Source organism: Geotrypetes seraphini, chromosome 1, assembly GCF_902459505.1.
Source record: "Geotrypetes seraphini chromosome 1, aGeoSer1.1, whole genome shotgun sequence".
Taxonomy (NCBI): domain Eukaryota; kingdom Metazoa; phylum Chordata; class Amphibia; order Gymnophiona; family Dermophiidae; genus Geotrypetes; species Geotrypetes seraphini.
The window spans coordinates 1,577,357-1,599,123 of record NC_047084.1 but is presented as its reverse complement, the minus strand read 5'-3'; the positions used below and the strand labels follow the sequence as shown (position 1 = coordinate 1,599,123).

Genomic DNA, 21,767 nt, shown 5'->3' with positions numbered 1-21,767 from the left:
TAAAAAGGAGGCAGTGACAAAGACCTGTGGACTGGAAAAGCACCTTGTCAGAGTTCTGGGAAACTGGGACTCTCTGGGTGACCCTTGAGGGGATGAATTCTGGCTGTGGCCTAACCCTCAGTAAGCCCACAATGCAAACTCATTTGAATGTTCACTGAATGTTTTACACTAGTAGAGCCAGGCAGCAGAAATATCCATGTACATTGAAAACTTTGGCGGCTTCTAAGCAGACCTACAGCTGTGCAGTCAATACTACAGCAAATCTTAAGAAGCACCTGCAAAATGTCCATCCAGCTGTGCATGATAAACTGCCTTCATTGAAGAGATCAGCAAACCGTTCTTCGTCAGATGCATCAGAATTCCTGCCAAAGAAACAGCAAACTTTGGCTACTTCAAGGAGCAGTAACCGGGGCATCATTTTATCACAGAAAAGGGTCAATGATCTCATCACAAATTTTGTTATTGGGGACTTGCAAGCCTTCTCAGTAGTTGAGTCACCAGAATTCTTTGTGTTGGTCACTGGTCTTCAACCAAGCAAAACCATGTTGACTCGCAAGGTTCTTACTGGACACATTGAGAACCTGTATTGTACGATGACAGACGACCTTCAGAATAAGTGAGTGAAATCTGCACAACAACTGACATATGGACCTCCCACAACAGAAGTTTTTTTAGGAGCTACCATATCGAGATCAGCACATTGGAATGAAAGTCTGCAGCATTGGCGTGTTCATGTTGCGAGGACAACATACTTTCGACCTGATTGCATCCACTCCGAATTTTGTATCATTGACAAAGTTCTCTGCACAGTTACTGACAATGGATCAAACTTTGTTAAGGTGTTCAAGGTGTTCTCAGAGACAGAAACAACAGTCATAGAATCAACACAAGTTGTGCCCTCAGAAATCAACAATGGAGAGGTGACTTTCACAAATATTGCAGACATCCTAGACAAGAAACAGAAGCAGAAGCAACAGAGTATGTACTTCCATCTTACCATCATTGTAGTACCCACACAATGAACTTGATTGCTGTGTCTTATTCAGAAGGGGCCCATGAAGATGCAAATTACAAGAAGTTAAGCCATAGAACCTTGGCAAAATGCAGTGCTGTCTGGAACAAGCACATTAAGGGCTCCTTTTACGAAGGTGCGCTAGCGTTTTTAGTGCACGCACCGGATTAGTGCATGCTAGCTGAAAAACTACCGCCTGCTCATGAGGAGGCAGTAGCAGCTAGCACGCGCGCTATTCCGCACGTTAAAGCTGTAACGCACCTTCGTAAAAGGATCCCTAAAAATCCACAGGCAGCTGAAATAGTGTACGAAACTTTGGAAACCACACTTGATGTACCAAATGTTACTAGAAGGAATTCATTCTGTTATGCTGTTGGCAAAGCGTATTCTATTATGGAGAAAAAGTCTGAAACTGTGCTCAATGACATCTATGAGAAGCTTTCCCTAACAGCTTTCCGCTCAAATGAAATTGCGTTCATGGTAGAGTATATTAAGGTGATGAAACCGATTGCTATGGCACTGGACACACTGCAGGTTGAAGACCAGAGTTTCATGGGAGTTCTTCTGCCAATTATTTGTTCCCTACGTGCACATCTTATCTCCATCAGGCCTTCGCTCGAATTTGCCAGCCCACTTGTTGATGCTCTAATGAGTGGAATCATTAAGCGCTTTGCTCCACTTGAAGGTAAGGATGATTTGATAGTAGCAAGTGTTTCACGTCCACATTTCAAGCTGTGCTGGATCGTCAGGTGCTGCCAGAGCTCGTGCCAAATACTTGCTGATGCAAGCAATGCAGGTTCAAGCTGACACTGCAGACACAACTCCTAATGCAGCACCAACTTCCAGTGAAGATACCAGCTTCTCCTTCTATGAATCAAATAAAGGGGACAACGCTGTGTAGTTGGAACTAGACCTCTTCTTGAATGATGCTGCATGTGATATATCCAGTTTCCAGTGCTATCCAACTGTGAAAGAAGTGTTTATTCTAAAGAATATGAGTCTTCCATCAAGCACACCAGTGGAAAGACTCTTTAAGCATCGATGGACATATTCATTCACCATGCAGGAACAGTTTAACCGCTGAACATTACCCAAGGAAGGGATATTCTCCCTTTATCTGTACTGAATATTTCCATTTCTGAGAGGATTCAGTGAGCTGCACTCCTTTAACCTAGGGCTGATGATATTGTGTCACACAACAAAGAAAAATGGGGAGACCTAATGATCCGCAGTGAAAACAATCCACCGATGAAAACATAAACAAAAATTGTGGATACAGATGTTCTGGAAATAATTTATTAAACACTGACATATAAAACCATGAAAATTCAATTTAAAAAGTACAATGATAAAAAATACTGTGATAAAAATCCAAACGGTATCCAACACAGTATTTTTTATCATTGTACTTTTTTAATTGAATTTTCATGGTTTTATATGCCAGTGTTTAATAAATTTTCTCCAGAACATCTGTATCCACAGTTTTTGTTTTCATCTGATGATATTGTATCCATATCACCCTTGATTCCAGCTTGTTGGAAGTGAAGAAGCTGGACTTAGGAAGAAGAGTTTGTTATTTTTTACCAAGGGCTCCTTTTACGAAGGCGCGCTAGCGTTTTTTTGCGCATGCAGAGTGTGGCGCAGTGGTTAAAGCTACAGCCTCAGCACCCTGAGGTTGGGGGCTCAAACCCATGCTGCTCTTTGTGACCCTGGGCAAGTCACTTAATCCCCCCCCCATTGCCCCAGGTACGTTAGATAGATTGGGAGCCCGCTGGGACAGAGAGGGAAAACTGTTTGAGTACCTGAACAAATACATGTATACCGTTTTGAGCCCCCCTGGGAGAACAGTATAGAAAATTGTATAAATAAAATAAATAAACTAACGCCAGCTCAATGCTGGCATTAAGGTCTAGCGCATGCGGCAATTCAGCACGCGCTGTTCTGCGGGTTAATGCTCTAATGCAGCTTAGTAAAAGGAGCCCTAAGTGTCACAATCAATAATGGAACCTGAATTAGTAAGGCAGTACTAGAGTTACTCCTGGCTATTAGAATTAAGCATGCTTTTGTCTGAGGCCTTCTAAAGAATACTAAATGCCATATGTATGAATCTCAGTGATTTTTTTTTTTTTGCAGACATGTCTGTCAGTATAGAGAGCATTAGAGGAGAATCAGTATAGTGACTCTTACTGAGTGCCCTAAATAACCTTTTTTGCATGGTGACAAAAGTGCTTCTTTTTTAACAATATAATAAAATATCTAATTCTGTAGCAGTTATGTCCTTTTTCTGATTTTTTGCAGAAGCCAAATATAGATTTGGGTGAATTTGGATGAATAAAAATCTCCATTGAAATGTGAGGTGCTAAGTGGCACTGACAGATTGCTGTTCTGCATGATCCCACAACCAAGGTCTGCGGCTCCACATTGGGTTATGTCATCAGCCATTCTTGGTTAATTTATGCTGCTAGTTCTCATTCTGTTGCCTGCCAAACTTAAGCTAGCCTCTGACTGCTTTGTCACTTCCATTACATGTTTAGAATTTGAATAGCTTCGGATCCTGAAAATATTCAAACCAGCAACTCAGCTCTGCTTCAGAATACCTAACAACTGTAAAAGCATGTCAGGGAGGAAGAGAGGGCTGATTACTAGAGAAAGTTGGATTTCTGTAATTCTCCTGATTTCTGAAGCCTCCATGAACTGAGTGCCACTGAACAGGGCAGGATTAAGTCATCGAGGGCCCCTAGGCACACAAGTACACTGGGCCCCCTGCCCCGCCCCATCCCATCATGCGCCCAGGCGAAAACAGGAAGCTGCGTCAGAGGGAAGCTTTGGGCAAGCAGCATCGCTTGCAAAATTACAGGTCCCATTGCCTTTCTTACCCGCGTTGCTTGCTTGTCTTACTTTCCATCAATGGGGGGGGGGCGCGTTGCTGATCAGGGGGGGCCTGTGTTGCCAATCGGGGGGGGGGGGGCGCTGTGTTGCCGATCAATGCTGGAGAAGCCCATCGCTGTTTAGAAAAAAACAATGTTGATGCCCTCCTTCATCGGGCCCCCCTGACCATTTTGGGCCCTAGGCACGTGCCTACAGGGCCTATTGGTTACTCCTGCCCTGCCACTGAATCACGTGAGAAAGATTGAGAGACTACTACTATTACTATTTATCATTTCTTTAGCACTACTGAAGTACTCCTTCCGGAAATCTAGACAAAACCAGAGACTCCCGTTGGGTTTTGGCACCAGGACTATAGGGGAGGACCAAATCGCTGTTAGATTCTTCTATCATGCCCAGCCTTAACATTTCTTCAACTTCCACACAGGAACCCGATAAGGCCTTTGTTTGACTATTACATCCAGTTCTGTAATGATGTCGTGGGTTATCAGGTGGGTCTACCCCAGATATGCTGTAAACACATCCTGGTTTTAATAGACTAACTGGGATTAGCCCCTTCCTCTTTAGTTGCAAGGAGAGGAACAGCATTGCAGGCTTTATCCTAACTTATCTCAACTCCAATGCAACTTTCACCTTTCACTCTGAGTCTTGGGGCTCCTTTTATGAAGCCGCTTTAGCGGTTTAATGCGCGTAATAGCGCATGCTATATTGCCGGCTGCACTAGATGCTAATGCCAACATTGAGCTGGCGTTCGTTCTAGCCATGTAGCGCAGGTTTAGCGCACGCTAAAAAGCTGTGTGCGCTAAAACCACTAACGCGGCTTCGTAAAAGGAGCCCTTGGTGATTGTTCATTCCCTCCCAAGTCCAAATACTGTTGGTTAGAAATTATTTATTTTCTATTTCCTCACTCCTTAGTTGCAACTTGGATCCTTTGGTGTCATTTATTTTTAATACACACTCTACTCCTTGGGTTTTGGCCAGGTATTAGTGGCCTGGATTGGCCACCGTGAGAACGGGCAACTGGGCTTGATGGACCATTGCTCTGACCCAGTAAGGCTATTCTTATGTTCTTATATACAAACTCCCCACTGACTAATGACGTATCACCTGGGCACCAATACAATTTTCAGCAAAAGAAAAATCCATTCTACCGTCATAGGCACAGTTGTGTTTTGGTAATCATAATTTTTTCTTAGATCTTAGATTGTTTGTTATTCCAAATTAAAAAATTTGTGGATTGATCTCATTTAGAAGTTACACATTACACAATTAAAGGCAGTTGTGGTAGATTAGGTTGTCCAGAAAAACCCAAAGTTGGAGAAACTTTACTAATTGAAGTTTTTCCCGTGAATTTGCTTGATCACAAAATATTTTTTGTACAGTTTTTTAGGCCCATCCTGGGGTTGCTCAAAGCCAATGAATACAAGCACCACCAAAATCTGTTTTCCCCTCAAAACTGGCTGATAATTTTGCACAAAACATATAATGCTATCATTGTGCTATGGACAAAGATTAAACATGTAAATATAATGTAAATAAATCTGACATTTAACATATGTGAAAGAATTTCTAGGTTGAAATGTCATACAGAAATCAAACAGAAACTCATAGAACAACTAAGGGCTCCTTTTACAAAGGTGCACTAGCGTTTTTAGCGCATGCATCGGATTAGCACACGCTACCCAAAAAACTACTGCCTGCTCAAGAGGAGGCGGTAGCGGCTAGCGCACGTGGCATTTTAGCGCGCACTATTCCGCCCGTTAAAGCCCTAACGCACTTTGTAAAAGGAGCCATAAATCTTTTGACTATAAAATTGCTGATTAGGCTTGTCCGGGCAGTATGACATCAGCAGCTGATCTGCTGCCTGAGAAATGCCAGTTTTTGAGTAGGTAAACTGAGGTGTATCACTGGAGACTCGATTGTGCCTGAATCACATTTCCTGCATCACGCTCTTGGTATGACCAATGAATAGTTGGCGACGCCAGTGGATAGATGGTCTGAAGATCCAAGCTTTCATACCACTGAAAGTTTGTCAACACAGTGAAGATGGCTAATGACACAGCCAAGCGAGGTGTTAAGCTGATAACTGACTTGGCCACTGGAATCACCATAGACCTAGTGCAGCGTGAGACCTTCTTGCAAGGAGTCGAACAGCATTGCAGGCTTTATCTTAACTATCTCAACTAGAGATTGAGGCCCAGATTCTTTAAATGGTGCTGCTGGTAGCCGCCACCTTAAAAACGGCTGCTGATCATGTGTCAGTCACACAACAGCACTGTTTATAGAATCATAGCTTCAGGAAAGGTAGGCACTGGAAATATAGGTCAGGGTTTTCAAGGCCTACATTTCCAGCACCTACCTTTCATGTGAATCGCGTCTACAGAGGTGCTTTATGATGCCTAATGCCACTTCTGCTGTTAGCCACACCTACAGTGGTGTTTGGCGTTGTTGGAATGCTCACGGAAATAGGGCAGAAAGGAAGTAGAGTTGCAATTTACGTAGTACTTTGTATGCTAATATTTACTCTTGCTCCTCCACTCACTGCAGAATTTGTATGAGTATTTTATAAAGTATTTCAAAAGAAGTCCAAGGAAAAGCAGTTAGTCATGAAGAGATCTAGCATCCTGAAGCAGTTACATAGCTATGTAGGCAGTCCTTCATTATTAATGCTTCAAAGAAACTATCACGCTTTGAATTTGAAAATTCACAAGATTTTGCAGTTGTTGCACTTTAAGAGAAGATTTACAAATGAGAAAATCCAGTTTAAAATGGACCAATGACGATTATGGGGACCTGACGCACACGAGGGAAAGTGAAACTATCAGTGTTGTTCACTGCTGATTTGGCCAAATAGATATATAGATATAAAAAATATAAGATTGAGTGCGCTGTGATTGTAGGTTGCTTTTTTCTTTAGTAGTAATACTCTAAAAGTGGGTTAGTAGCATTGGGAATTTTAGTAGTATAATATTTTATGAAGGTACAGCACATAGGCATCTAAAATAGGCACCTTCTTGTCCTATAAGGTATTACCTAAGTTCCTTATTACAAATGGCCTCCATAGAGATTAGTTTTACCAGATTGCCTGGTTTAAGATGGGACGTACATACTGTACTTAGGCACTATTTTTTTACAGACATGCGAGGCACTTGTGTATCGTTATACGAATGTGAAAAGCAGAAATTGCACCTTGCAGGTACAGGCATATCCACATGATACTCTTGAGATTAATCAAGTGCATGCATTGAATAGTGCATTTTATAATTTACATGCATGCTTGGAAACTATTCCCATGCTCTGTCCAAACTTCATCCCTGTACATGTTTGCCTACAAAGTGTGTACCATTATGTCATCATGCATACTTTTGCGCTGGTTGGTTTTTATAGGAGGCCAATTATATACAGTATGTATGGGGCCAATTGCACTGGGAAATAGCTTTATTAAATTGCCCCCTAAATGTACAAATGAAGGAAACAACAAAGGATATCATATCAGAAAGCCTGACAGAGGAAAGAGAATAAGACGCTCACTGCTGTTGTCTCTCATCAGCTGTTCTGACGGCCAAAGTCCCACAGGTAATGAGAGTATTCATTATACAAACAGCTGGAAGCATGAATCATTACATGACCCAAGGGAGGATGAGGTGGCACCTGTGGTTTTGTTTTCATACAGTTCAGGACACCAATTTCAGATTAATATGACGTAGGTTCAAATTAATCTTAGCAGTTAGCCTTAGCAGCGTTTCCTCTGGCTAAGGCCGGCTTTTACAAAACCGCTGTAGAGATTTCTACCATGGGCCGATGAAGTAAATGCACTGATGCTCATCGGAGCATTTACCTCGAAATGCAATGGTGCTCTACTTCCTCCATCTAAATCTCATTGTTCATGATCACTGACTAGAAATCTTATTGTAAACCGCTGATGAGGACCAGTCAGCACGGTTTTAGCAAAGGCAGATCGTGTTTGACGAACTTGCTGCACTTCTTTGAGGGAGTAAACAGACAGATAGACAAGGGTGATCCGGTTGACATTGTATATCTGGATTTTCAGAAGGCGATCGTCAAGGTTCCACATGAACGACTACTTCAGAAAATTGCAAGCCATGGAATTGAGGGTGAAATACTCACGTGGATTAAAAACTGGCTGGAGCATAGGAAACAGAGAGTGGGGGTAAATGTACAATACTCGGACAGGAAGAGCATCACCAGTGGGGTGCCGCAGGGCTCGGTGCTTGGACCCGTGCTCTTTAACATCTTCATAAATGATCTGGACATAGGTACGACGAGAGAGGTGATTAAATTTGTGGATGATACGAAGTTATTCAGAGTAGTAAAGACGCAGGGAGATTGCGAAGATCTGCAACGTGACATAATCAAGCTCGAGGAATGGGCATCGACATGGCAGATGAGGTTCAATGTGGATAAGTGTAAAGTGATGCATGTCGGTAACAAAAATCTCATGCTCGAATACAGGATGTCCGGGGCGGTACTTGGAGAGACCTCCCAGGAAAGGGACTTGGGAGTTCTGATCGAGAAGTTGATGAAGCCGTGCACACAATGTGCGGCGGCAGCAAAAAGAGCAAACAGAATGCTAGGAATTGAAAAGAAGGGGATCATGAACAGATCAGAGAAGGTTATCATGCCGCTGTACCGGGCCATGGTACGCCCTCACCTGGAGTACTGCGTCCAGCACTGGTCACCGTACCTGAAGAACGACATGGTACTACTCGAAAGGGTCCAGAGAAGAGCTGCCGTACAGCAAAAGATTAGAGAAACTGGGCCTCTTCTCCCTCGAACAGAGGAGATTGAGAGGGGACATGATCGAAACATTCAAGGTACCGAAGGGGATAGACTTAGTAGATAAGGACAGGTTGTTCACCCTCTCCAAGGTAGGAAGAACAAGGGCACTCTCTAAAGTTGAAAGGGGATAGATTCCGTACAAACTTAAGGAAGTTCTTCTTCACCCAGAGAGTGGTAGAAAGCTGGAACGCCCTTCCAGAGGCTGTTATAGGGGAAAACACCCTCCAAGGATTCAAGACAAAGTTAGACAAGTTTCTGTTGAACAAGAACGTGCGCTGGTAGGGCTAGTCTCAGTTAGGGTGCTGGTCTTAGACCAGAGGGCCGCCGCGTGAGCGGACTGCTGGGCATGATGGACCACTGGTCTGACTCAGCAGTGGCAATTCTTATGTTCTTATGAATCCTTGTTGAAACTTGCGGTATAGAAGGTATATGGTACCTCACCGACCCGCGGTAAAAAGTTCTACTGCGATTTAGTTAAAGGAACGCTACATATCTTGCCAAAGTACAATTCTATCATTCTGGGTGTGACCTTCACCATTAATATTATACTGAGGAGATATCGAGCATTGTGGAAAGAAGTTATAACTTAGACCTCCTTTTACAAGCCGTGGCACACTAAACTGGTGGCCACAGTTCAAGGGCACCTGAAAGTGTGCATGCGTGATGTCATTATGCCAATGTCCACGCATGCGCTGAGGCCCTTCAGATGGAGCCCTAAGCTACCAGTGTGTGATATTGAAAAAGAAGAGGCACGGAGAGGAGGAGAGACGCCAGGGAGGAGAGGTGCTGGTGGCATGTCCTGTAGGCAGTCAACTGGTGCCTCTCCTCCTTCCTGGCGTCTCACAGCACACCCGAAATCTCATTCGGCACACAATTTGTGATACACCGACTTAGATTGAGAAAAAAAAACCTGAAACCCATTCTGTTTTTCTCATAGCAGTCTACATGGAAAGGTGAAAGATGTGCATCTATAGTTAATACTGCAAACATAATAAGAGTAAGAATAACTGGTTCAATATTCAGCTGCTGCAGTCAGCATTTTTAAAAGTGCTGACCCAGGTGGTCAAAAAAAAAAAAATCTGGATATTCAGTGTCACTAGGCAGTGGCTGGTGCTGAATATCCATATAAGATGATCAACAGCAGAACATATCTGACTAATAGCAATATTCAACTCAGGACAGTCATTTCCAGTGCTGTTTTTAACCCAAAATGACAGGGAAAAAATGTGAAATTTCAGGTTTATTCTCCTGTTGTCAATAGTGCACAATATTGATGACATTGTTCTGAAACAAACATAAGAAAACACAAAATAAAAAATCCCATAAACTACATGGAAAGCAACATTTTCGCCGTGCTGTGGCATGTTGAAACTATGTAGAAATGATGTGTGTTGTAGGTAGAGATAATCCTATAACAATGGGGTGTAATATTTTACCTTTTTATTTAAGGCCCCTCCAAGAAATGAAATTGCCTTTACATTACTGTATGCTCCTTTCTAAGTGGTAGAGTTAATTTATCATTTCAGTGTCACATGAGCTCACTTCTGGCACTGTTTCAAGATATCTCATTATGTTTTGATGTTCGTGATGGATTAGTGATAAAAAAAAATATTGCTGGCCTAGGGGCATAGTAGCTCGGCCTGTCATATTTGTCAACTACAAACCATCTCCACAGAAGGGTTAGAAGGTCATCTGAGATAGTGATCATTAAAAAGCTGTTTGACTACTTACAATCAAATCAATGAAGTGTAAGGTAACACCTGCGATAGTTAAGCATCCACGAAGTTAAATTCAGGATGAGACAAGAAACAGGAAGAAGGTTTCTCAACATTTATCCACTTCTTGCTTTCCTTTTCTGGAAAAGAAAGTGCTTATCTGAGCAAACTCGCAGGGCTCTTCACCTACAGGTTTGGCTCAAGTATCTAGAGTGTTGAAAGTAAAGAGGAGAGTAGTAAGAAAAAAAAACATGTGAGCGTCCAAAATGATTCTTAATTAGATTCTTGCATTCCATGTGTATGCCAGCATTTAAGAACATAAGAGTTGCCATACTGGGGCAGACTGAAGGTCCATCAAGCCCAGTATCCTGTTTCCAACAGTGGCCAAACCAAGTCATAAGTGTACCTGGCAAGATCCCAAGGAGTAAAATAGATTTTATGCTGCTTATCCTAGGAATAAGCAGTGGATTTCTCCCAGCCATCTTAATAATAGCTTGTGGATTTTGGTTGTAGGAAATGATCCACTTCTTTTTTACACCTTGTTAAGCTAACTGCATTCACCAGATTCTCTGGCAACAAATTCCGGAGTTTAAGTGGGTCCAAGCCTGCATAATATTTTGGATTGCTTAGTTCTTAATTTTGCAAGCTTATAGAACAGGGGTACCCAATACGTCGATTGCAATTGACCGGTTGATCGCTCAGGCAACCCCAGTCGATCGCGGAGCCATGCGGTTTCCCTTCTCTTTTTTTTCTCCTCCTGACTGGCGTCCAATTAATCCATTTCTTGGAAAACACCAGCCAATCAGAGTGATGGCAGGGGGGTTGCAGCTTAGCTCACTACAGGAGACAGAAGTACCACGATTTAAAAAAACAACAACAAACAAACCTAAAATCGGCCTCCCAATTCAGTGATTGACCCTCCCCCCTCGCCTCCTAAAGCAGGATCAGCAGTGCTGAATCTTGCTGGCCAGCCGCCGCCGCTCCTGCTTTAGAGGGTGAGGGGGTAGGGTCAGTCGGGAAGTGCTGTGGTATCCGTCTTTCTCTGTGGCCTCCTGTGCATCCCTTTACCTAATTTTAACAGGGAGCAGCCCGCAGAGAGGATCACCAGTACTTTAGCGATCCTTGCAGGTTGCCACAGGCCTCAGAAACTGTCTTCCCTCTGCCACGGTCCCGCCTCTCCTCTGAGTCAGAGGCAGGATCGTGGCAGATAGAAGACAGCTCCTGAGGCCTATGGCAAGGATCGCTAAAGTACTGGCGATCCTCTCTGCAAGCTGCTCCCTGCTAAAATTAGATAAAGGGATGGCGGGAGGCCAGGGAGGAACACGCAGGCCTTCCCAAGGGGGGGGGGGACAGGCCTTCAGGGGTGAGGTGCAGGACTTCAGAGGGGACAGGTAGGACTTCAGGGGTGGGGTGCAAACCTTCAGGGGGAAGAGAGCCCTGGTATTGAAGGAATGGAGGGAGGGAAGGGGGTTCAAAGAGACTTGCATATGCCAGACTATAGGAAGAAATAATGGGTCTAAAAGCAGAGGAGTGGGAGAGAGATGGTGGACAATGGGATTTAGGGAGGGAAGGAACAGAAAGGGAGAGAAGTTGGACACAAGGGATGGTGTGGAGGGGGGATAGAGATACTGGATAGGAGGGTAGTTGGGAAAAGAAAGGGAGAGCTGCTGGATGAAAGGGTAGTTGAGAAAAGGTGGATCTGTGGATGGAGATGAAAAAAAGGAAAGATGTCAGACTTCCAGGGGAGGGAAGGGAAACGGAAGGGGAGGACAGAGATAGAAGATGGATGGTTAGCACGGAGAAAGAAGAAAGAAGGAGACTCTAGCAAGCAAATTATCAGAAGACAACCAGAACCTGGGACCAACAAGATTTGAATAATGACTAGACAACAAAGGTAGGAAAAATGATTTTATTTTCAATTTAGTGATCAAAATGTGGCCGTTTTCAGAATTTATATCTGCTGTCTATATTTTGCACTATGACCCTCTTTTACTATACCACAATAGTGTTTTTTAGTGCAGGGAGCCTATCAGCATCAAGAGCAGCGCAGGGCATTCAGCGCAGCTCCCTGTGCTAAAAAACACTATCGGGTTTAGTAAATAGGGAGTGGGTATATTTGTCTATTTTTGTATAGTTGTTACTGAAGTGACATTGCATAAAGTCGTCTGCCTTGATCTCTTTGAAAAAAAACCCCCAGAATATAAATGATAATTAACATTTTCTCTGCGTATAGTGTGCTTTGTGTTTTTTAAAATTTTATTGTTGGTAGATCATTTTGACTTGGTCATTTTAAAAGTAACTCACAAGCCCAAAAAGTGTGGGCACTCCTGTTATAGAACCTTCAGTGGGTAGGTGTAGCTCAATTATTATGAGTCGTTTAGGAAAGCATTGGCAAAGGATAAGTCTGAGGCTTGGGGATATTACTGTAGGATATGGATTTATTGTTGGCCAACATGCTAGCTAGACACTGGGTGACGAAAGGGGGGAGTACATCTGCGAGGTTCAGTCAGCCTACATCTGTGTTTGGGCCCAATAGTGAGTGGCTAGGGGGGATTGGGTCTAGTGTGAGTTTTGGACCACAGCCTGGAGGTGTGGCTTGAACCTTTCTGCAAGGCAAAGTATTTTCATTTTTAATGCTGGACAATCTGATTGCCCAGCTTGTCTTTTGACATCATTGTTTAGTTTGTGGGGCCGCACACCTGGTGTTTCAATGTTTTATAGCCCCTTTTCTGGCATTAGGTTTCAGTCAGTGAGAATTGCCCCCAGGGTGTCAGTTGGAGGCCTTCAGCAAAACTCTATCCCCCATTCAGTTGTAGGCTCTCTGAGTTGCTGCAAGTTAGTGTAGCATGCAGTTTTTCTGGGATAGGTTTTCAATTAGCTTTCAAATTTCATTTTATGGCCCATGTTTGGAGCATAAGTGTCACAATTCAGGATCAGTTTTATATCATCAAGATATTGTGAGGGGAAAAAATTCAAAAGGCGTTGCATTTGGGTAGATTTTCAGGACCAATTGATCTTCATCCTTTTTTGAATTTTGTGGTGTCCCCTTTGAGTTTGATCTCCAAGAAGGAACTGGATGCATTCCTTTTCAGCAGGGTGAGGAATCAGTGATTTTATTGATCTGGAGTTTTGTTCTGTGCAGCATGCCTCTTTCGATCAGGTAGTTCAGTTGATGCAGGCATAGAGTTTTGAGCCTTGATGACAAAAGGAGACATAGAAGCACCCTTTTTCTTATTACCGATTCACTTGGAGACAGATAATCTGGTCAAAAGTAATGTACTTGAAGCAAAGAGAGCTTTTCTGAAGCTGGGAAAAGGTCTGAAATCTTTGCTAGAGACTGTAGCCTTTTCTGAAGTACTGCCTACCGGTAAGGGAAAGACTTCATAATAAAGAGAAGTTTAATAAGTAGCTCAAAATCTGGTGTCAACAGGAAGGTGGGGCAATATATGAAAAAATAAAAGGCTATATTGTAAGGATGGCCTACATCAGGGGTCTCAAAGTCCCTCATTGAGGGCCGCAATCCAGTCAGGTTTTCAGGATTTCCCCAATGAATATGCATGAGATCTATGTGCATGCACTGCTTTCAATGCATATTCTTTGGGAAAATCCTGAAAACCCGACTGGATTGTGGCCCTTAAGGAGGGACTTTGAGATCCCTGGCCTACATCTTTCTGTGGTGGGAAGGAGGATACTTGGTGAGAAAATCAGACAGTATAATTCTAGACATTCAGTCTAGGGCGTGGGGTTGACAAAGGAAAGCAGGTGAAAAAAGTCATCCCCAGAAAATGCAAAAATGCAACAGCAGTGGGGAAGGTAATGTTAACACCACCATCAACAAAGGGGAAGGGGAAAGTAGGCAAAACACTATACAGAAGATTTCAGTAAAACAATGGGTGCAAATGCTCAAAGTTTAGATAATAAAGTTTAGGATCTGTAAGCTCTTAGAGGCAGACTCGGATATTGTTGCTATCACAGAGATATGGTTCAATGATTCCCATGAGTGGGATCTAACCATTCCATGCTATAAATTTTTTTTAGATAGGATAGAGATAGCTGAAAGGTGGAGGAGTGGCATTATATGTGAAAAACAATATTAAAGCAGCTGAAATACAGGGGTCCTGGGGAATGGAGGAAGCTTTATGGATCAGTTTGAAGAGAAAAGATGGTACCTTAAGAAATGCTTTTTTTCAAATTACAAATGATCTGTTCTATCCCCACTTTTCTTGAACCTCAATCACTAAATATTCTTATTCACTCTTTGGTGATATCTCATCTAGACTATTGCAATTCCCTATGCCAAGGGATTACTAATAGAGATAAGAAGACTCCAAAAAATCCAGAATGCTGCCATTAAAATCATCTACAAGAAAAAAAAAGTATGATCATGTCACTCCACTATTTCAAGATGCCCACTGGCTTCCTATCACTCATCGGATAACATACAAAATCCTTCTTCTTACTTTTAAAGGAAGATCTGAACATACACTGTCATCGATCAACTGCCATTACCATAATCCCCCTCAAGATCACTTTGTTCGGCCCAAATTCTTCTTTCAGTCCCCTCGATTCATCATATATTCTATGATACCACCCAGAAAACTCTCTTTTTCAGTTACTGCTCCAAGCTTATGGAACGCCCTTCCTCATTACCTCAGAAAAGAAGACTGCCTGACAAAATTCAAATCTAATCTTAAAACATTTCTGTTTAAAGATGCTTTAACTACATACATCCAGCCATCACCATTTCAAGACTTAGCCCACTTTCCCCTCCTACTCTGTCTCACCTTTTTTATATAGGAAATTAATGTAACTAGCATCTCCTTCCTCTTGTAGCAAGTATGTGTTTACCGTTTGTATATGTCTGCCCCACTGACAATTTTGTTTTAAACCTATTTTGCTTTGTTTTTATAAATTTGTATGTACACCGCTTAGACCAGGGGTGCCCAACACGTCGATCGCGATCGACCAGTAGCTCAGGAAGGCAACGTGAGTCGATCGCAGACTCGTGTTGCCGTCCTGATCTACGGGCCGATCAGCCTTCCTCTCCAGTGTTCTCCCTAGGGCCTTTTAGCTGGGCGGTCCGCCCAGCTGTCACCTGCCGCTGCTGAACATTAAACCCCCCCAAAAAAAAACCGGCTTGGAGATTTCAGCCCGTAGCGAACTTATGCTCCGGGCTCTAAAGTGTGCGTGCCGGCTTCTCTTCCCTCCGAAACCGGAAGTTATGTCCGGGGGGGAGGGGAGAAGGGAAGCCGGCACGCACATGTTGAGAGCCCTGAAGCAAGCGTTCGCTACGGGCTAAGGCGGGAGACAAGTAAATGAAGCATTTCCTCTTCTTGCTGCCGGGTCCTGCCTACTTTCTGTTTCCGTGAAGGCAGGACCCGGCAGCATTTCCCCCAATAGGTTGATCATGATCTTGGGCTGATCAGCCTTCCTCTTCCCGACGGCAGAATTGACGTCGGGGAGAGGAATGCTAGTTGGCCGAAACAGGGAGAACTTGGGGCCTGTTATTGGTGGCGTTTGGGTCCTGGTCCCCGATGGCAGTGGCAGTGGCTTGGGGGAGGGCAGGGAGAAAGAAAGAAAAAGGGCAGGCAGGGAGACAGAAGGAAAGAAGAGAAACAGAAAAAAAAGAAAGGGAGGCAGAGAGAAAGAAAGGGCAGGGAAGAGGAAGGAAAAGTTGGGGGAAGGAATAAGGTCTGGAGGAGAGGAAGCATACAGGCTAAAAGAAGGGAAGAAAGTGCACAGTCAGAAGAAGAATGTGCAACCATGAAATCACCAGACAAGGTAGGAAAAATGATTTTATTTTAAATTTAGTGATCAAAATGTGTCTGAATTTATATCTGCTGTCTATATTTTACATTAAGGTCCCCTTTTACTAAACCGCAATAGAGGTTTTTAGCTCAGGGAGCCTATGAGTGTCGAGAGCAGCGCTGGGCATTCAGCGCAGCTTCCTGCGCTAAAAACTGCTATCGTGGTTTAGTAAAAAGGGAGGGGGGTATATTTGTCTATTTTTGTATGGTTGTTACTGAGGTGATAGTGCATAGAGTCATCTGCTTTGACCTCTTTGAAAAACCCTGGAATAGGAATGATAATTAACATTTTCTATGCGTACAATGTGCTTTGTGTTTTTTTTTAAATTTTATTGTTGGTAGATCATTTTGACTTGGTCATTTAAAAAGTAGCTCGCAAGCCCAAAAAGTGTGGGCACCCCTGGCTTAGACTATTAGGTGGTATATCAAGATAAAATTAAACTTGATACATGTATAGACCTCCAACATAAACAGACAAGCTGGATAAAGAGCTGGGTGCTGATATCCAAAAACTGAGTCTGAAAGAGGAGGTGCCGATTTCAACCTTCCTGATGCAGACTGGAATGTCCCAACTGCAGAATCAGAAAGAAGCAAAGAGATTATGGATGCCTTTCAATACACTCTGCTCAGACAAATGGTATCAAAACCCACAAGAGAAGAGTCAACGCTGGATCTGGTGCTCACAAATGGAATAAGTGTGTCTAATATCCAGGAGGGTGTCCATCTGGGTAGCAGTGATCATCATACAGTATGGTTTGATGTAACAGCTAAAGAGGACCATGGACCCACTAAATTCAAAGTCCTAGATTTCATGTATGCAGATTTTAGTAAAATTAGAGCATTCCTGAAGAAAGAACTAATAGGACGGGAGGATATAAGAGAAATGGAAAGACAGTGATCCAAGCTGAAAAGAGCTATAAAAGCACGAGGGAAAGAAAACCATTTTGGTTCTCAAAACAGGTGGGTGAAAAAATAAAGGCAAAAGAGGCTGCATTCAAGGAATACAACAGAACACAAGAGGAGAAACACAGAAAATACTGGATAAGACAAAAAAAAATGAAGAGCGAAATATGATAGGTAAAAGCACAGGCAGAAGAAAAAATGGCTAGAAATGTAAAGTGAGGAGACAAGATCATTTTGGGGTATATTGGAGATAGGAGGAAGACTAGAAATGAAATTGTAAGACTAAAAGATGCTGAGAACCGTGATGAGGAAAGTGGCTTTGCTAAACAAATACTTCTAGTTCTGTGTGTATGGAAGAAAAATCTAGAGAAGGACCTCAGTTGGCTGACCAAGGTAAATGTTCACAGAAGAAATTGTTTATGAACAACTGGAAAAACTAAAAGTGGGCAAAGTCATGAGAGCAAACAAGATCCATCCTAGTAGTGGATACTTACCCTTCATTGCCATCTCAACATGTGTGTATCAATCTGAGTGTATATTATCAGCCCAAACATTCAAGGGTATGTTAACTTTTGATCAGGGCAATCTGTGAGAGTTCAGTTATCATTATGATTACTAAAGGGCACACAGAATTCTGTGATGATAAATACCTTCACTTGACCAATGCTCCTAAATTACAGAATGGCGATTTGCAGGATCACTCAAATTTCCACAAATGGTACACAACTTACAAATTCTGTCAGGGTATGTAAACTTATGAACACAACTGTACTTGTGACCTGAATTAGGCACTGTTGAAAACAGGATACTGGGCTTGATGGACCTGAGGTATGTCCCACTCTAGCAATGCTTGTATTCTTATGTTCTTTTGATGTGCATTCATTAGCAGAAATTCATTTTAAGCATGCAAAACAGTACATACAACATTAATTGAAACATGCATTGAACTATGAATTAACATGATAAGTCAATTCCCACTTTAAAAAAGTAATTTACACATGTTAAAACATTTCTAAATAAAAAGAATTACAAAAAAACAAAACCTTGTCTCTAAATCTTTCAAAGTATCTGAAAACCACTCCAAAACATTTCCATCTAGCAATCACTCCATTTGGATTTTCTGGACTGTAGCTTCTATCCTATGATTATATTTAGAGAGACTGACATTTTTATCTGAAATAATTTATTGCCTGTAAATGGTTTAGCAGTAATAAAGCAATTTTATTTTATTACTGTACCAATTTTCAGCTAACAAGTTTCCCCAAAATACATATTAAAGTTTGGCATAACAGTAATGAATCAGCCGTTGTAGAACAGGAAATACTGACCTTTCATAGAATGCATTTTCATTCTCTTAATCATGTTTGCATGTTTTCCAATCAACAAGATGGAATTGATTTGACATGTAGAACTTTGCCAGGGCAGAAGTCAATCAGAAGTGGTAGATACCTATTTCCAGAAAGATGGCATTGTATGTTTCAACCAAAAACATAAACACAGAAAAAGCTTTTTTCATAAATGTCAGCTTGAAAAAAAATAAACAACAACTCATGAGGTCCTTTTACTAAGTCGCGCTAGCCGTTTTAGCGTGCGTTAAATATTGGCATGCGCTACACACTAATGCATTCATAGACTAAAATGAACGCGTTAGCATTTAGCGTGCGCTAAAACGCTAGTGCGCCTTAGTTAAAGGACCCCCCTCTCTAATTTGAAAGCATAAACTCTATAGACAACTAACTCAAAATACCTAATATCTCTAAATCCCAAACCCAACTCAAGTGTTACAGCACTACAGTCACTCTTTTCATAACTCGGTCCTCCTCAAATTGCTATAATATATTGTTGTATACACATCTGTAATACCTCAGAAATAATGGATTGGATTAGATTAGATATTGGATACTTTTTCTAATTGGCACTACTGTAACTTACTTGACTGCTCAGACATTTCAATATATTTTACCAGGACACTATACAACCAGCAGTGCTGAGCATTTTTTTTTTAAACACTGACTGCTGCTGGCTACAGTAGACCTGGATATTCAGTACTCGGACATATCCGAGCATTAGCGTTGAATATCTGAGTCATTCACACTATAGTTCCTGGAAATTATATAGGTACAGCCTATATTCAATGCTATACCTAGTGGATGAACAGTAAAATAAGGGCCTCTTCTATCAAACTGTGCTAGCAGTTTATAGCGCGGTGAGCCATGCTGAATGGCCCGCGCTGCTCTTGATGCTCATAGAGTCTTGGAAATACTCCTTGATGCTAGCAACGATGGATAGCTCTGTTGCAGTAACAGTAAGATTCTTGAGAAGCTAGGTATTTGATGGAAGGACATTGCAAAAAGTAGGAATCTGATCAGCAGACAAGACTCTTGTTGCCACATCAAAGGCAGACAAGACACAAATGATGTCAATTAACAGCAGTTCATTTATACCCCCTTTTACAAAACCATAGCACAGTTTTTAGCATTGACCATGGTGGTAACAGCTCCAAAGCTCATAGGAATTCTATGAGCATTGGAGCTGTTAAAGCAGTGACCAGCACTAATGCTACGGTTTTGTTAAATCCAAAAGCAGCTTCTGTCATTGAATTCAGTTGCCAGTTGTCTAAGGTGTATTAAGTTTTTACATATTGATACTAGCATTTTATATGATAGATTGTAAAGTTAGTATTTTTGATCGTCCAAGTACCAATTTAGGCCACTTTTTGGAACTTTTTTAAAAAATATATATCACTGGTACAAACAATACTCTGCAAAACACTGCTTCTTAAATAATCAGGAAACAAATTCTAAGTTCTTGAACAAAAAGGAAAAAACTTTTGCATTCACTATAAGTTGCTGTCTTCAAAAGACATTCCATTTCTATAAGCTTTATCATTCAATTTTAAAAACTTTAGCACTGCTCAAATTCAATTTCAACTTTTCAGTCCAGCCAAAAAACAACAGGAAAAATGTATTTTGCAAAACAACGGGCCTAAGCAGGCCTGAGGCCTACTCAATGGCAGGTCTTAGTTTGGCCCCCAAACACTATAGGGCCAAACCTTCCCTATTGGAAAACACACATCTTTAATTTTAAAAAAATTCTTGTCAGTAAGGTTTTTCTTGCAGTGCCTGGCTGGATTTTGCCATGCTGTGTTTTCTAACAACAAATTTAGGGGCAGAAGGGCCTCCTCCCACATTGACCAGTAGTTGGTCCTTCCCCAATAATAGGTTCCAATAATCCAGCTCAAAAACACATACAAGCCACTGCCTGTGCTATGCAGCGCTATCCAGCATAGCCAAAAAGGAAAATAAAAATTAAATGTTTTCCTTTTAAACTTCCCTTTTAGCAAAGGCTTTATCAAGTTCAAAGTCTTTAGAGTACTAGCATTAAGCACACATTTCTTCAGGTTGCCCAGCCACAGTTACTTGGGAAACAAACCTCAAACTTTTATCTTCATTGCAACATCAAGCTTCAAACAGCATTACATTAACCACAGTCTGTTTCCATATCAAACTCTTCTAATCCTGAATTCCCTTCAGTAAATTCCATCAAGTCATCTGGGCAAACATCTTCATCAATATCTTCCAGATAATTATTAGAGGTTTCAGCTTCAACAATATTATCAGTTAAATCAAACTCTGGGCTAACCTGGGTTTCAAGTTGTGCCATGCATCGCCTGGCTCTAGGTAATGGCCTCTCCTCACGAGTCCATCCTTCTCTTAGGTGGTGCTGGTTCTGTGGCTTCCTTTCTGCAGCAAACTACCTATTCTTATAGGAACTCTGATAAGTATCAGGTGTAGCCTGTTCCCTAATGAGGTGTTTTTTTGGAAGACTCTTGGTCCCCCCTGGATGTTGTGAGTAATCTGCTCTGACTTCCCCCTAGGAACTGCCTCTCTAGTACCATTAGTTCCTATAATATTCTGTTCCCCTCTTTCCCAACCACAGGCAGGAGAATACAAATTGGAACACTGTTGCTCAGGATTACTTTTCTCTTGTAGTTTTATGGGCTTAGGCTGAGGAATAGGCTTTATTGGACCTCGTTTCTCAGTTCCTGAAGTTACCCTGTGACAAAGTTTACTATGTGATAAAACCTGCATTAGCTGCTTGATGCAGCTTTAGGAGAGGGCTCCTTAGTCTATTATTTTATTTTTGTGATTAATAAATGTTCATAATCTACATGCATAATACATCTGTATATGGCCTTATATCCTTTGGGGACAATGTCTGTGGGTATAGACTACTGGATACATTATAAGCTGCTGGTTATGGTATACTTATGTGTCCCCATTCTTTGCCGACGCAGCAGCAGCAAGAAAAAAAGTGCGGCTTCCTCCGGAGGGGAGGCCTTGGCACCTGCAGAGGTGGAAATCATAGAACTCCCTAACTATAACAAGATCCCTTCAAGGAGAACCCACCCATACCACTGTACCAGATGCATCTCCTCCAGCCCTGAACCTGCTCAAACATAGAATCCGGGCCACAGAGGCCTTGTTGCACCCATACTTCTTCAAAGAACCACTGCCTGCCCATCACTTGGAGCTCCCCATCCCCCAGTGTAGTGGGAAGAAAACCCAGCAACGTCTGCAGCATCAGCATGAATACCTGGAAGAATCTGTGGTTGATCCTGAATTGATCACCCCATATGTCATG

At 42.1% G+C, this 21,767-nt stretch overlaps 1 long non-coding RNA gene across 1 annotated transcript; it reads right to left on the bottom strand.

The window, feature by feature from the left end:
• Window positions 1–271: 271 nt before the first annotated feature.
• LOC117356750 lies at window positions 272–20,852 on the bottom strand. Its single transcript, XR_004538707.1, has 4 exons — window positions 20,766–20,852; window positions 18,452–18,572; window positions 10,430–10,620; window positions 272–362 (listed from the first exon to the last, which is right to left on the bottom strand). It is a non-coding gene; the product is annotated as an uncharacterized LOC117356750 (long non-coding RNA).
• Between the last annotated feature and the right edge of the window lie 915 nt (window positions 20,853–21,767).